Raw genomic sequence first — 18,131 nt, 5'->3', positions numbered from 1 at the left:
TTGGGGTTTCAGAAGCTCAGGCCAGACTCAGTGGTTCTCCGGCTCCCTTTTGCCTGTGGATCTAGCTACACTTCTCTCAGCTACCTCTCCAGAATCACGTCTGCCTGTGTGCTGCCATGCTTCCCGCCATCATGGTCATGAACTGTAAGCCAGCCCCAGTTAAATATTTTCCTTTATAAGAGATGCCGTGGTCATGGGGCCTCTTCACAGTAATAGAACATTGACTAATACAGAAACATACTGTAAAAATTTTCCTCCACATATATAACTGAAACCATGTAGAAATGATGGCAGAATTTATTCACTTTACTTTTCAACAAATGTTTTACTGTGATATCTTGGTCTGGGCCCCTATGTAAATGAGATCCCACCCTGACACAACAGGGTGTGGTGTGGAACTATGCGTGCTACACCTTGGTTTGCGTTCTTACTCTGGTACTTTTATAGAGAGTGGGTGTTGTTTTGTTTTTATTTACTTGTTTTTGAAAGCAGGTCTCACTGTGTTGGCTGAAGCAACCCTTTCTCAGCCAACTCTCTAAGGCTATGAGTATGAGCCACCACATCTCCCGGCTGTGCCATTTTAAGCAGGAGTTGTTTAACCTCAATAAACCTATTTAGAAGAAAAAGCAGAGATGATAACATTTCCCTCGATGGAAAAGAGCCAGCGATTGTTGAGTATGTAGCATTTACCCAGCCCCTGAGGTAAATGCTTTGCAAGCATCAACTCAAATTACAAACATGTCCAGAGGAAAACTGATAACCCTTGAGCAGAGCATGGACATTACTCTGAAAATCCCTAGGAAGTTGTGTCAGCCAGAACCTGACAGGGAGCAAATAACACACTCCATGGTGAAATGAGAGGAGACTTTAATGGAGTAATTTTTTATGAGGTTATGTCAGGTCTCATAGAAAGAAATGAGTGATGATAAAACTCTGTAGGACAAGCAACCATGAGCAAGGAGCCTTGGGGACAAAGAGAGTCATCAAGTATTCAGTAACTGGAGAGGGGTATACAAGAAAGTGTCACCTGGCCCTGCTGTAGCTTTTGGTACAAGCACACAATGGTGAGAGACTAGAGAGTAAAACTCCTGTCATTGGGCTCACGACCTTATCCCAGCACCCAGTAGGCATAGGCAAACCAATTTCTGTGAATTCGAGCCCAGCCTGGTCTATAGAGAGACTAATAGCCTTGGGCCTAGTAGCACACACTGTTGGTCACAGTTACTTAGGGGGTCGATTGCAGGAAGTAGGCCCACGCAGCATGATAATACCTCATTTCTACACTAAAGGGGGAAGGAAAGGAGACAAACAGGGTATGGCAAGCAAGCACCAGCCCAAATGGACACAGTGCAGCTATACCAATAGCAAATTCAAGAGAATTTAAGAAGCAAAAATCACAAATAAAAATGAAGTCAATGGTGTATCTTTCTCAGAGAACTGTCTGAAAGCATGAAAAAGCTTTAGGTAAAAGAAATCATTGTGGAGAGTTGGCTCAGCAGTTAGGAGCACTGGCTGCTCTTTCAGAGGCCCTGAGTTCAATTCCCAGCACCCACATGGTGGCTCACAGCCATCTGTAACTACTCTCAGATGACCTCTTCTGGTCTACAGACAGATGTACATGCAGACAAAGCATCCATACACATAAAATAAATAAACCTTCAAAAAAGAAAACATTGTGTAGAAATAACTACTATTGGGGCTGGAGAGATGGCTTAGAGGTTAAGAGCATTGCCTGCTCTTCCAAAGGTCCTGAGTTCTCTTTTTTTTTATTAAGTATTTATTTATTATGTATACAATATTCATACTCAGGACCTTTGGAAGAGCAGGCAATGCTCTTAACCTCTGAGCCATCTCTCCAGCCCCAAAGGTCCTGAGTTCAACTCCCAGCAACCACATGGTAGCTCACAACCATCTGTAATGGGGTCTGGTGCCCTCTTTTGGCTTGAGGGCATACACGCAGACAGAATATTGTATACATAATAAATAAATAAATATTTGGAAAAAAAAGAAATAACTACTATTAACACGTGAGGTATTTTCTTGAGTATTTCTGTTTACCCCCTTGGTCACTGGAAATACCTTTCATCTATTTATATTCCATGAACATTAATATGCAAGAATTACAGAGAATGTGTATAAAATGCTCAAAACAAAAGGAAGGATAGCATTATAACCCCTGATAATCCTAACACTTCATGTCTATCCTTCCAGATACTTTACTGAACAAGCGTAAATAAGCATTGATTTTGCAAAATAGTATTCTAGCCAGAAACAGTGGTTAATGCCTGAAACCCCAGCTTGTAAGAGGCTGGGACGGCATCTTAGGATTTTCATTGCTATGACAACACACCGTGACCACAGCAACTCCTATAAAAGAAAACTTTTAATTGCGGGGGCTGCTTACAGTTCAAAGGTTCAGTCTGTTATCATCATAGCAGGTACCATGGCAGTGTGCCGGCAGACATGGTGCTGGCTGCATCTTGATGAGAGGGCAACAGGAAGTGGTCTGTGACACCGAGCAAAGCTTAAGCAAAAGAGACCTCAAAGCCTGCCCCACAGTGACGCACTTCCTCCAACAAGGCCACACCCACTCCCAGTAGTGTCGCTCCCTTTGGGGGCCATTTTCTTTCAAAGGACCACAGACAGGAAGATAGCAAGCTTTGGTTACATGGAGAAACCCTATCTCAAACTGAACTTAGCAAAAAACAAAATCACCCATAAGGGTAATATGTGCCGTCTGTGTGTGGTGGGGGGTGGTACATGAAGTGAGAAGGCTGCCAAGGAAGAAGATGAGAGGAGAGGAGAGAGGGTTATGGTCAAAGCATATGCATGTCTGAAAAGGCTCTGGATTCATTTTATATAATTAGTATCCAATAATAAAATGCTTTCAAATGGCATCATAATAGATATCTTTTTATACCCAAGCATACAATGCAAAGTTTTTTCTACAGCAACAAATTTTTCTTCGTTACTCTAATGCATATATTATCTATTCTGATCTGTTTTAATATTTTTCAATGAATGTTTTTATATTTTCCATATTTTTCCCTTATTCATATTTTAATGTTTTATTAGCATATATTAATTATACATAATATATTAGTATATATTAATTATACATTGTTGTGTCATATTTTCATGCTTGAAACTAAGTTTATCTCGTATTTTCTAATCCAAAGAAATCTGTGGCATTACCCCAGGGACCTTCTCTACCACATCAGGAATAGGATTAATAGTCTATGTGATTAAAATATGGTACCTCTATTGGAGAATTTGTTTATAAACTCTGTGAGCAAAAATTGCTCAAGGCGAGGTAGTGGTGGCTCGCACTTTTGATCACAACACTTGGTGAGGTGGAGTCAGGCAGATATCTGTGAGTCTGAGGTCAGCCTGGTCTACAGAGAGAGTTCCAGCAGAGCCAGGACTACACAAAGAAACTCTGTCTCAAAAAACAAAACAAACCGGGCGGTGGTGGCTAACGTCTGTAATCCCAGCACTCAGGAGGCAGAGGTAGGTGGATCTCTGTGAGTTCAAGATCAGCCTGGACTACAAGAGATAGTTCTAGGACAGCTAGGACTGTTACATAGAAAAACCCTGTCTCAAAAAACAGACAAATAAACAAACAACAAAAATTTGTTCAACTGAAAGTAGAACAAGTGGCCATCAGATGAACCCAGGATCCAGTTGATTTGGAGAAGGCATAGTACACACTGGTTCAGAAGCACCACTACCTCTTTGACAATCGGAAGAACAACCATTGCCATGGCCTTGGACGTCACTTATCAGGAACAGCTATATAAAATAAAGAGGTGAAAAACCATCTAGACTTCCATATTTCTGTACAGGATATGATGCATCAAAAGGAGTAATGGCAAGGGATGAACTGAGTGGAGAACCGCTGACAGTGGAGCATTTGTGTGTCGTAGAAGACACGATTGCCAGACACACTGCAGACTTCAAGGTGGGGCTGAGGTATTGGTTCTTGACACGGCTATGCCCATGTCAGAAAATATACATTCACTTAGAATTTTAGCCACTCTGTTTTGAGAGGGGATTTCAAGACAGGGTTTCCCTGTGTAGCCCTGGCAGTCCTGAAACTCACTCTGTAGGCAAGGCTGGTCTCAGACTCATAGATATCCACCTGCCTCTGCCTCCCGAGTGCTGGAATTAAAAGTGTGTGCCACCACTGCCCGGCTACTTCATCCACTCTTAACACGGTCACTTAAGGCTTATTTGTTCTCCATAATGGTGCCCGCTTCTAGTTCTAGTTACCCAAAAGGCTAGAACTTTTGGAAGGACTGAGTGGGGAAGTTTGTTTGAGACCAGAAGTTTGGGGGTGAGCCTAGGCAACAATGAAACGTACTTGAAAAAAAAAATCCAATTCCTCCTTCATAACTTAGGAAAATTGGTAGGCATTAGACACATCATTCAAATTATGAACTACCAGACCATGAAGAAGCATATGTAGATATTATAAAGAAAACTGAGAAATAGCTGTTTACTGTCCATGAGTATGATGTAATTCCTAAGATAGAGCATATGACAAATCCCTAAAAGAGATCATATCACCTAATCCCTGAGACAAATCAATGTGAAGAAAAAAAAGGGTTGTTTGGCTCACATTCTAAAAATTTTCAGCTAATGACATGCTGGTCCCATTGCTTTTTCAGCTCTGAGAAGAAAAAACAATACAGTTAGGAATTCTGTGGACGAAGAATCGAGCTTTGCTCGTAGCTAGGTTATGTGATTATGGGATTAACTTCTGAGTTCAAATGATGTTCATGACTCTGGGTTGCATTCTTAAAAGGTAGTGGTATTTCTCTCTCTCTCTCTTTTTTTTTTTTTTTTTTTTTTTTTTTTTTTTTTTTTTTGGTTTTTCGAGACAGGGTTTCTCTGTGGCTTTGGAGCCTGTCCTGGAACTACCTCTGTAGATCAGGCTGGTCTCTAACTCACAGAGATCCGCCTGCCTCTGCCTCCCGAGTGCTGGGATTAAAGGCGTGCACCACCATCGCCTGGCTCTCCTTATTTTTCACTTGTCAAAATGTGAACCATCTTCTCAGTGGTTAAGAGAACTTGTTGCTTTTGCAGAGGACCCAGGTTCAGTTCCCAGTACCCACAGGGTGGCTCGAAACTATTTGTAACTCTAGTTCCAGAAGATCCAATATTTCCTTGGGAACCAGGAATGTATGTGGTACATAAAATAAATCAATATAAAAACATTTTTAAAAAGTATGAATCATCTAGTACCTGAAACTAACAAAATAAAAGGAACTTGGGCCCCTGGCATCACAGAGTATTATTTCAGAGTTTGTATGAAAAGGAATATATTTTCACCTATAAATCTGGTATTATTTTAGGTCTTTGTCTTAGTTAGGGTTTCTATTGCTGTGATGAAACACCATGGCCAAAAAGCAAGTTGGGGAGGTAAGGGTTTATTTGACTTACATTTTCTCATTGCTGTTCATCACCAAAGGAAGTCAGGACGAGAACTCAAACAGGGCAGGAACCTGAAGGAAGAACATATGCAGATGCCGTGTATGGGAGCTGCTTACTGGTTTCCTCCTCATGACTTGCTCAGTCTGCTTTATAGAACTAAGGACCAACAGCCCAGGGCCCTGACCACCTCCTACCATGGGCTATACCCTTACCCCCCATTGATCACTAATTGAGAAAATGCCTTAGAGCTGGATCTCATGAAGGCATTTCCTCAACTGAGGCTCCTTTTCCCCTGGTGACTCTAGCTTGTGTCAAGTTGACACACAAACCAACCAGTAAAGTCTCCCATCACACATCTTAATTCTCTTTAATTTGTACAAACAGGTTTAGTTTAAGATGTAAAAAGTGCTGTTTCTACAAAAGTGGGTAAGTTAGTACAAAAGTCGTACTCATCCATTCAGCAGCTTCATCTGATTTCACTGATACTCTCACAGTGTCCTGTCCTTCCACTGGAGTATGGGGAAACAAGCCCCAAACATCACATTTTCTTCTTTTTTTAAAAAAATTTATTTTTAAGTTTCGTGTGTATTGCATTTATTTGACTTGCATGCATGTCTACATACCACATGCTGCCTGGTGCCCTTGAAGTACAGAAGAGGATACCAAATACCCTGAACTGGAGTTACAAATAGTAGCAAGCCACCAAGTGGGTGCTGGGAATCGAACCTGTGTCTTCTTAACTGCTGAGCCGTCTCTCCAGTCCTCGTTATTTCTTCTGTGAACATCTCAGCACATTTGTCTAAAAAACAAAGATTCTTTTAAATGATTGTTTTGAGAAAAACAAATCTAGTTATCTAGTAGACTCTTGGCTACATCTCTGACATTCTGGCCTGAAGATTCTGCTTTGAGAGGATGGTTTCCTCACATGGATGGCATCAAAGCCTTTGACAGTAGATAAGATAGCCCAGTGTGGTAGTTTAAATATGATTGGCCCCAATAATCTCATACAGAGTAGCACTATTGATAGATATTGATAGATATATTGATAGACTTTGTTGGAGTGGGTGTGGCCTTATTGGAGGAAGTGTGTTACTGTGGGGGTGGGCTTTGAGGTTTCCTATGCTCATGCTCATATATCACCCAATGTCTCAGTTGGCTTCCTGTTGCCTTCTGATCAAGATGTAGCCAGCACTACATCTGCCCTCATGCTGCTACACTCCCCACCATGACAGTAACGAATTGAATCTCTGAAATTGTAACCAAATCCCCTATTTAATGTTTTCCTTTTAAAGAGTTGTCCTTGTCCTGGTTCTCTTCTCAGCAATAGAAACCCTAACTAGGACACCCAGGAAAAGTATTTACCTTGGCTGAAAACAGAAATATTACAAATCAAGAGGATAGGTAAGATGGAGTTGTGGAAGATAGGATAGATGCACATGGGTGGGAAAACACAATGAACATTGTTCCCATCTCCCATTTCTTAGGACAACCAGTCTCAGCTCCAAACTCATTTGCTAGGTACCAGTTATGTTTGTGGCTGGTCTTGCATCTTGGTTGTGGCTGAGGCTCAAAGAGAAGTCTTCTAGGACTTCAGAAAAAGTTTGCCTGTTCCTCAAAAACTGCTTTCATCTGCCTGGGCAGTAGACTGCGATGGAGCTGTTATGTACAATGTTACAACAATGTAATGTGTTGGAACTAGTGTAGCTATTTGGTGATTATGAGAGAATTCTAAAACATTTCAAATGTCTTGGTGTAGAAACTAAAGATGAGGCCTTGGGAAGAGTGAGATGGCAAGAAGCATTGTTCTTTGTGGCATGGTATGATTAGTATTGTATTTCTAAACTTCTTATAGATCGTCCTCACTCTGGGCCTTTGAATGATATGAACCCCAAGTCAAAATTTGCCTTGGTTAAATTATTTTCTACAGCTGGGTGCTGGTGGCACACACCTTTAATCCCAGGACTCACGAGGCAGAGGCAGGCAGAACTCTGTGAGTTCCAGGCCAGCCTGGTCTACAGAGTAAGTTCCAAAACAGGCACCAAAGCTACAGAGAAACCCTGTCTTGAAAAACCAAAATGAATGAATGAATAAATGAATAAAAATTAAAAAATATTTTCTATAAAAGAAAAACAACTACATGATGTTGCCCCAATTAAATATATTTTCATGGTCCCCATTAGCAAAAAAAAAAAAAAAAATCACATAGTTTTTGACAGGTTTCCAGCAGGCGTTCCATTAAAAACATATTTCTACCGGTTCTGTCCTGTCCTGAAAGCAATGCTGGTGTTTGAAGATATAACATAACAAAATAAGGAAATCAGTTTCTGTGAAAGTGAGTATTTGGGTAAAGATGTATAGTGTGTTGTGTGTAAGACCTGTTTTGATTCTGGGATAGCTGGTCTGAACAAATTCTATCTATCTATCTATCTATCTATCTATCTATCTATCTATCATCTATCTATCTATCTGCTCATTTATTCATTCATTCATTTATTTGATTTTTCGAGGCAGGATTTCTTCGTAGCTTTGGAGCCTGTCCTGGAAATAACTCTTGTGGTCCGGGCTGACCTTGAACTCAGAGATCAGCCTGCCTCTGTCTCCCTAGTACTAGGATTAAGGGAGTGCACCACCACCCGGCTCTGGGTAGTTTTTAAAGGTGAGTATTTTTGTTGAGGGAAGGAAGGTAGATGGTGTTGATGGAGGGCTTAAGTAGGTGATGGAGATCTTAGCATATTGCCTTCAGGCTTGGGTTGAAGCCGTGGACTAGCACTGCTTGTACTTGGGTTTCAAGCATCTTTTTTGTTATCTAGATTCCAAAGTAATGCGGGTAGTCATCACATTTACCAGGAATGTTACCAGTGAGGAATGAACACTCTAAAAAGGAAAAAAAAAAAAAAAAGCCCATGAAGGAGGAGGCATACAGAGCCCCCTGCTGGCAAAGACTAGCAAAGGCCAGGGCAAACTGCAGAAAACAGATGCAATCAGAACAGGAGGATGGAAGGGACCAGTGGAAGTGACAGGGAGTGCATTTATCATTATAATTGGCAGGAGGGAAAGCTGAGAGGTACCAGGTTGGAGGGTCTGACATGCGCCAAGGACAGCTGAGAAAGCATGCATGAAGGCTGCAGGTGACTCCAATAAGAAGCAATGAATCTAAAAGGAAAGCTAGCAGCCAAATCACAAACCACAGAGGTACACGTACCAGCAGGAAGAGCGGTGGTTCTCAGCCTTCCTAATGATGTGGTACTTTAACACAGTTCCTCATGTTGTGGTGACCCCCAACCATAAAATCATTTTCGTTGCTGCTTCATACCTATCATCTTGCTACTGTTATGAATCACAAAGTAAATACCTGATATATAGATGGTCTCAGGTGACCCTTGCGACTCCTGTGAAAGGGTCAATCACCTCCCGAAGGAGAACCACGGCTGGCAGAGGAAAAGTGAATTCCTCAGCATAGGGACAGCAAAGAAACTCCAAGGGACAAGCTTTACCGACATTTTCTCCAAAACTCAGAGGGACTTTTCTTTTTCTTTTCTTTTTTTAAATATTTTTATGGTTTATTTAACTTTTACTTTATGTGCATTGGTGTAAAGGTGTGAAGATCCCTTACAACTGGATCTTCAGACAGCTGTGAGCTGCCATGTGGCTGCTGGGAATTGAACCCTGGTCCTCTGGAAGAGCAGTCAGTGCTCTTAACCACTGAGCCATCTCTCCAGCCCCATCGGAGGGACTTTTCAAGTGTTTCAGAAATTTGAACTAAACAAATTTTAAACTTGTAGAGAAGTTTCTTTTTTGTTTTTGTTTTTTGAGACAGGGGGATCTCTGTAGCTTTGAAGCCTGTCCTCCTACAACTAGCAACTAGTTCTTTTGTGTGTGTGTGGTTTTTCGAGACAGGGTATCTCTGTAGCTTTGGTGCCTGTCTCTTGTAGACGAGGCTGGCCTCGAACTCTCAGAGATCCGCCTGCCTCTGCCTCCTGAGTGCTGGGATTAAAGGCGTGTGCCACCATCGCCCGGCTCTGCAACTTGCTCTTACAGACCTGGCTGGCCTCGAACTCACAGAGATCCACCGTCCTCTGCTTCCCAAGTGCTGGGATTGTAGAGAAGTTTCTGGCTAGGAACCTAAAGAATATGTGTATTCACCTCATAGCTCTCATCTTCCTGGCTCATTTACGTAAAGATCGGGAGAGTTGGCTTCTTGACAACCACAGAACCTCAGAGATGTCGCTATTTGAAATCAGCTACTGCTACCGGACCTCAAGCTTTGAGACAACACTCAGGCACTGTATTTTTGCTACAGGCAAGGACAATGAGTCCAAGTGTTATTTCGGTTGTGACGGAAATAAATTGCTTCGACATAATAGATGCTTAATCCATGTTTGGAAACAAATGAATGAATCATTAGGAGGCCTGTAATTTGGCGAGGTCTCAGAAGAGTAATTTGCTTATATATTCATCCACTTCTTGCCTTGTAATTATAATGTCTTCCTTCCTGGGGATTTCAGAGAGTTGTGATAAAACATGCACCCAAATAGAAAATATAAATAATAAATAAAGCCATCATCACGGCAAACATAAGTGGGCGGAATGAACTGAGATATGCAAGCAATAACACAGCACCTAATTAAGCCAAGTTACAAATCCATACTGTCTGTCTGTCTGTCTCTCTCTCTCTCTCCCTCCCTCTCTCTCTCTCTCTCTCTCTCTCTCTCTCACACACACACACACACACACACACACACACACCCTGAGCCACTGATGAGAAGTCCATCTGTACTGAAGAGACCCTCGTTGAGATGATATAGATATTGAATGGCCCTATAAGCACCCTATTCCAGTCTCTAACTGACTGGGTCTGCCTTGCCTGGCAGTTGCCAGGTGAGTGAGTGGTCGTGTCCAGTTTGGATGATTCCAGATGAACCAGTGTAGTAGGACTGCCACTTGTTTGTTCCTGGCTGCCCAGAACTGAAATAGTCACACAGAAACCATATTATTTGCAATACTGTTTGGCCAATAGCTAAGCGTATTTCTGACTAACTCATACCTAAAACTAGCTCATCTCCATTAAACTGTGCATCATCACGAGATTGTGACCTACCAGCAAAGTTTCAGAGTGTCTGTCTCCTGCAGCGGCTCCGTGGCTTCTCTCTCACTCCACCTTCTTTCTCCCAGCATACAGCTCAGTTTTTCCCACCGAGTTCTACTCTGCCCTATCAACAGGCCAAGGCAGTTTCTTTACTCACCAATGATAGTCACAGCATACAGAGGGAAATCCCACATCAAACCAGCATGTGTGTGTTGTTACGGGGAGACATAGTCCTGTTTTAGGATCCTTAGTCAAGGCGCCTGGTTTACAAGGAGACAGATCTGTAAGAATACAGACACTGACTTTCTTAGTGTTAGAACCACGTAGTCTCTGAAGCAGTTCCCCAAAATGGCAGTACCAGTGATAATGTCCTAAACAGAAGGACTGTTTGACTGGGCTAACAGAAGAATTTTTATTGGGTAAACAGAGACCTAAAGGTGGGTTTCTGTCTACCAGGCACCTCCATTAAACCACCAGGAACCTCCCTTAATATGCCCCCAAAGTCAACTATGTTAGTCAAGGGCATCTAGTTCCAGTCAATTCATATAGCCTGTATCACCTAAAAGACCCCACCTGCTGTCATATAAAATCTGCCTGTTTCCCCACCATTTTGCTCTTCTTTCTGGCACACACACACCTAGAGATGGCTTTGGCAGTTTCATCCCCAGGAAACCTTTTTTCTACACACGGAGCCATCTAGTTCAGTGGTTTCACAGTCTCCTCGCACGGATGCACATTTTGGAGGAATTTATTTAGGGAGATGTTGAGCAGCGGTGGTATCAGAGAGGCTTCACCTGATGCTTTATTTAAACTGAGACTCCACAATAAATGAAAAGCTTTCTGAGCGCTCTGGGCCCCACCTCCAGCTGAGAACCCCAGGGTCACAAATCTCAGTGCAGCTTGAGGGCGAGGACAGCAGCAGAGAAGGCCTCCCGCTTGTCTCTCCCAATCTAGATTCTTTGTGCTCACAGTTAATTTCACCCCAGATTTTCATTATTGATTACTGTAGTAAAAACTCCAACTCTGTGCCTTGCCCATGAAATTGAATTTTAGACAGTAGCTTTCAGTCTGAGGAGTTCTGAGTCTTCATTGTTCCTTTTATATGCCCCCAGAGGATGTACTAATGATCAGAGAGTTTAGCAGAATTCTGAGCTCCCAGAATCCTGGCTCCATCAGCCTTTCAGACTTACATTCTGGGATTAAACAATAGTAATTTCTGTTGGAAAAGGTCTACATTCTAGATATTTTCAAGGATAAAACGTTATTGGGGCTTTTATTAATTTATTCATTCGATTGTTTGGTTTTGAGCCAGGGTCTCATTATACAGCTCTGGAAAGCCTGGAACTCACTGTGTAGACCAGATTGACCCCAACCTCACAGAAATCTGCCCAGCTCTGCCTTCTGAGTTCTGGGATATTGGTGGATAGCCCATAGCTGGCTAATACATTTTTACTCCTACCCAGTTCTTTTCTACTCTCCCTATAAGAGTACCTGCGGTGGAAAAGGAAGACCAGGACTTCAGTCATCCATGCAATACTCATTTGTGGAAAGAAACCTCAACCAGGAACTCTAGGCGACTGCCTCAACTTTTGCAGGACGTTGTGAACACCTGATCTGATGATGCCCATCGGCTCTTTTACTTGAAAGCATTACACAAGGGGACCCTGGACTTTGCTGGGGACTCTGGCGGAAACTCTAGCTGACTTCCTCTGTTGATTTATGCTAATTGTTTTATGTGTATGTGTGTTGGGTTTGCATGTATGCCTGTGCACCACGTGCATTCAGTGCCCTTGGAGGCTAGACAAATGCTGGAATTCGAACCCTGGGTCATCTGGTAGAGCAGCCAGTGCTCTTGACCACTGAGCTATCTCTCCAGTCCCTGCTAAATATTTTGAATGCCCAATTTGATGACTCTTTGCTGTCTGATAGTCTAGCACCTGCTACTTATTCTTTTACTTTAGCTTGTTATATTCTTGAGAAACTCACTCATTTAAAGTACAAATATGGCTATATAGATCACCCTCTGGGCAGTGAAGAACACAGGGTCTTGTGCACCGAGGTTCATCTTAAATTTGCCATGTAGCCAAGGATGACCTCCACCTCCCAGGTGCTGGGATCAGAGGTGTGTGTTGCCAGCCCAGGTCATCACAGATTAGTTTTGTTCATTCTTGAACTTTGTAAAAGTGGTATTAAATGGTATCTAAGTATAGATTCTTTTAAATTTGGTTTAATTTATTCAATTTAGTATCAATGCTATCTGTGTTACTTGTACCAATCTTCTGTTGTTGTTTTCCTGCTTTATTGCTGTGTCCTATTCCAATTTCGTGACTTTACCCGTGTATTTAGGTATTCATCTGTGGAGAGGCATGTGTTTCTTCTGTTGCTTTTGTTTTGTTTTGTCTCTGTTTTCTAGCAGATAGGAATGAAACCCTGATGAACCTGTTCTTACCTGCCGGATCCACTCCACCTTTGGCTGAGGTTTGACTTTGGGCGTTTATCCCTTTGTGTTTGTGGAATATGCTGCCCATATTCTGCAAGTTCAGAAAACAACTCAGTGAGCCAGTGCAGGTGGGCACTCTCAGTAAACTTAGGACTGGTCCACTTTCTCTGAACTGAAACCCCTTCTCGTCTCTTTGTCTTTGGAGTGAGGGTTTTGCCCTAATTGAGTCATTAGATCTAGCTGTGAGTTACCCAACTTGGGAATCTAGAATGATCAAAGTAACCCATGACAGACTGCTAACTGCAGATCAACCCCGGGAACTTCCCTTTCTTGTAGAGAATACAGACCATATTTCCTGGTCTTTCTTGTAGTTTAGTGTGGGCAAGTGATTGAGTTTTTACCATTGTAGGCAGAAGTGCATAGCCTTGTGGGAGAGCCTTGTAATGATTGCCATTGGGTAGTATCTTGTGTTCTCCCTTTTCCTTTCTTCTGGATGCTGGTTTTCAGGTGACCTTCATAACCACAGCTAAAGATGGCAAAGCCTACCGACCTTGACTCTGAAGTGTCAATGTAGAACAGGCAGTTCCCTCCCTCCTCCCATTTCTCCAGCCCCTCTCCCCGTTTCACCACCTAGAACTGTCTTGCTCTGAAAGTGAATAATAAATATCTACAGTTTTGGGGCCATTAGACATTTTGAGGTTAATTTATTACAGCTCCCAGCCAACCTTAACTAGCGAACCTATAATAATAGCTTGCTTTCTCCTTACAGGTCTCAGGCATCTCTGAGATATACCACCTATAGAGTTAAAAAGTTAAAGATATATTAGTAAAATTAACATATATACACATGCAAAAAATGAATAGTTTGTGACAGTCTAAAATGCAATTGTAAGTCTTCTGCTTCCCTTGTTACCCAATTAATAGCTAGCTATGCATTTACTACTCTAATTTTTAGCTATTTCTATCTTAATTTTCTTGCTATCTCTACACAATAGCCTCTACTTATAGTTTTTATTTCTTTAATCTAGTAGCTTCATACAATGAATAGTGAATATTTACCAAGGCATCGTGTGTGTGTGTGTGTGTGTGTGTGTGTGTGTGTGCATGAATGCAGGTTCCCGTGGAAACGAAAAGAGCGAGGGATCTCCTGGAGTTAGAGTTATAGGCAGTTGTATGCCGTCTGATGTGTATACCCAAAAGGATGCACTCAACCACCGAGCCATCTCTCCACCCTGGATGCTGTGTTTGTTATGGCCATGTAAAAATTCTTTAGAAACCAAAGAAAGAGGAGTACATTTTAAAGTAGCTACATTTCCCAGGCCTGATGTTACAGAACTGCAATCTCTGCCACTAGTGAGGTTAAGTCAGAGCAGAAGTTCAAGACCTAACTGGACAATCTGAATAGGTAAGACAGAAAAAGTCAATTTCATGCTAACCTATACTCTTGAAAATAACTTTCTCCTGAGGCTTTTTTTCTACCTTTTTTTTTTTCAATTTTTTATTGATATTTATTGAGCTCTGCATTTTCTCTGCTCCCCTCCCTGCCTCTCCCTTTCCCCCTTCAACCCTCCCCCAAGGTCCCCATGCTCCCAATTTACTCAGGAGAGCTTGTCTTTTTCTACTTTCTACTTCCCATGTAGATTAGATCTATGTAAGTCTCTCTTAGTGTCCTCATTGTTGTCTAAGTTTTCTGGGATTGTGGTTTGTAGGCTGGCTTTCTTTGCTTTATGTTTAAAAACCACCTATGAATGAGTACATGTGATAATTGTCTTTCTGTGTCTGGGTTACCTCACTCAAAATAATGTTTTCTAGCTCCATCCATTTTACTGCAAAATTCAAGCTGTCATTATTTTTTCTGCTGTGTGGAACTTCATTGTGTGAATGTACCACATTTTTCTTATCCATTCTTCAATCGACGGGCATTTAGGTTGTTTCCAGGTTCTGGATATGACAAACAAAGCTACTATGAACATAGCTGAGCACATGTGCTTGTGGCACAATTGAGTTTCCTTTGAATATATACCCAAAAGTGGCATTACTGGGTCTTGAGGAAGGTTGTTTCCTAATTTTCTGAGAAATCGCCACACTAACATCCAAAGGGGCTGTACCAGCTTGCATTCCCACCAGCAATACAGAAGTGTTCCCTTTTCCCCACAACCTCTCCAGCATAAGTTGTCATCAGTGTTTTTGATCTTGGCCATTCTTACAGGTGTAAGATAGAATCTCAGAGTTGTTTTTATTTGCATTTCTCTGATGACTAAGGATGTTGAACATTTTCTTAAGTGTCTTTCAACCATTTTAGATTCCTCTGTTGAGAGTTCTCTGTTTAGGTCTGTACTCCATTTTTTTTATTGGATTGTGTGTTATTTGGGTGACTAATTTCTTTTTTTTTATATTTATTTATTTATTATGTGTACAATATTCTGTCTGTGTATATGCCTACAGGCCAGAAGAGGGCACCAGACCTCATTACAGATGGTTGTGAGCCACCATGTGGTTGCTGGGAATTGAACTCAGGACCTTTGGAAGAGCAGGCAATGCTCTTAACCACTGAGCCATTTCTCCAGCCCCTGGTGACTAATTTCTTGAGTTCTTTGTATATTTTGGAAATCAGACCTCTGTCTGATGTGGGGCTGGAGAAGATCTTTTCCCATTCTATAGGCTGTCTCTTGCTCTTGTTGACTGTGTCCTTTGCTTACAGAAGCTTTTCAGTTTTAGGAGGTCCCATTTATTAATTGTTTCTCTCAGTGTCTGTGCTGCTGGGGTTATATTTAGGAAGTTGTCTCCTGTGCATTTAAGTATACTTCCCACTTTCTCTTCTATAAGGTTCAGTGTGGATGGCTTCATGTTGAGGTCTTTGATCCACTTGGACTTGAGTTTTGTGCATGGTGATAGCTATGAGTCTATTTTCATTTTTCTACATGTTGATAGCCAGTTATGCCAGCACTACTTATTTTTTTTAAAGATAATCAAATCCTTTTTTTAAGATTTATTTATGTATTATGTATACAACATTCTGCCTCCATGTATGCCTGCACTCCAGAGGAGGGTGTGAGATCTCATTACAGAAGGTTGTGAGTCACTATATGGTTGCTGAAAATTGAACTCAGAATCTCTGGAAGAGCAGCCAGTGCTCTTAACCACTGAGCCATCTCTCCAGCCCCATCACTTGTTAAATATGCTTTCTTTTTTCCATTTGATGTTTTTTGCTTCTTTGTCAAAATCAGGTGTTTGTCAGTGTATGAATTGATATCTGGGTCTTCTGTTTGGTTCCATTGGTCCTCCTGTCTGTTCTTATGGCAGTACCAGGCTGTTTTCAGTACTGTAGCTCTTTAGTAGAGTTTGAATTCAGGGATTGTGATGCCTCCAGAAGTTCTTTTATTGTATAGGATTGTTTTGGCTATCCTGGGTTTTTTGCTTTCCCAAATGAAGTTGAGTACCGTTCTTTCGAGGTCTTTGAAGAATTTTGCTGGAATTTTGATGGGCATTGTGTTGAATTGAAAGACTCTAAATGCATTGTAAGCCCCCCTCAACCCTAAGACATTTTTCTAAAACCTTACACTCACTCTATCTTGGAAAAGGGACAGTCGCTCCCCCCCACACACACACATGCTGGACTGCTCATCCTCCCGTGTCCTTGTGAATAACCTTCAAACATAACTCCATTCTGGGAACTGAGGCAAAGACAACCCACAGATGTTGACTCAGTTCCTGATGTATTGATTTAGTCACTGGACCAAGGTCAGGATGGACCACAGATGCTCTCCCTTATTACCTGACCATGCAGCTATTCTCCTGCCCTGGAATAGACCAATCACTGCTAGTAACCCTTTAAATAAGCCATTCCAATAAGTTGGAAAACAACCTACAGGTCCCCCCCCTCCTTGTGTCTATGGCTTTTCGCTTTAAAAGATGGGCTGTAACAGCTATCGAGGTCCTTCATATCCCTAACCTGAAAGGCCCTGTCATGACAGAATAAAAATCTTCTTGCTTTTGCATCAATTGCGGCTCTGAGTGGTGTCTGGAGCAACTCCTCCCTGATGTTTGGACTTCTAGTCCAACAGAATCTGTAGATTGCTTTCGGTAAGATTGCCATTTTTTACTATATTAATTCTGCCTACCCAAGAGCATGGGAGGTCTTTTCACTTTCTGGTGTCTTCTTCAATTTCTTTCTTCAAAGATTTAAAGTTCTTGTCATACAAGTCTTCCATTTACCAAGGCATCTTTAACCTAGTGCCTGTTCAGGTTATTATAACAAACCAGTATGGACAGAGTGGTTTAGATGGGAAGCATTTAATTCTTAGAGTGCTGGAACCTGAACAGTCATGATGAAGGTGCTGGAAGTTTCAGTGTTAACTGGGGGCTTCCTAGTACACAGATTGTAATTGTCTCTGTGTAGTGTTTTGGTGAAAATAGAGGTAGCATTGATGTCGTTGATAAGGCTCTGCACTCACAAACTAACCGCTTCTCAAGGGTTCCTCTCTTAGCTCTGTCACACCAAGGCTTAAGGGCCAACATATGAATTTTAGCATCATGGGCACAGATCTTCAATCCATTGTCCTAAGAAAGTATTAGGCAGAGGAAACAAGGTGATGTCAGAAGGCTATCACACTTCATAATTACACCAAGGAAAAGAGTTTGGTGTGGGATGAACAAAATCTGAACTCAAAATTGTGTGAATGTTCACTTTGCACTGTCTTTGAGAGGCTAGCACATTGCTGAGATGGAGTGAAGCTTCTTCAAGCATCTTCCCATGCGTTCACCTCTAGAAATATTTTCAGGAGTGTACGAGACAGCAGGAGTAAGGGTAGGGAGGAAATATGGCATTGTTAAATACCTATCTCTCTTGGAAAGTGCCGGATGCTTTATGGATATGATTCCATCTTTTTCTGCAGTGACCCAGACAGGCGGGCTGTGAAAGGACAAAATTTGATAACTTGTTGTCTTTGTTTTTTTTGTTGTTGTTGTTGCTGTTACCCCCTGGGATAAACAATTTAAGAAGGAAGGGCTTATTCTGTGTCACTGTCCCATGTCCCTCATCGTAGGGAAGTCATAGGCTCTTGGTTACATTGCTTCTGCACAAGGAAGCAGAGAAGAATGGTATGGGCCTTTTTCCTTTTTATGTCTGGAACCCAAGTCAGGGAACGGTGCTACCCACTTCTAGTATAG

This window comes from Chionomys nivalis, chromosome 25 (genome assembly GCF_950005125.1).
Source record: "Chionomys nivalis chromosome 25, mChiNiv1.1, whole genome shotgun sequence".
Taxonomy (NCBI): domain Eukaryota; kingdom Metazoa; phylum Chordata; class Mammalia; order Rodentia; family Cricetidae; genus Chionomys; species Chionomys nivalis.
Note: the sequence above shows the minus strand (reverse complement) of the source record.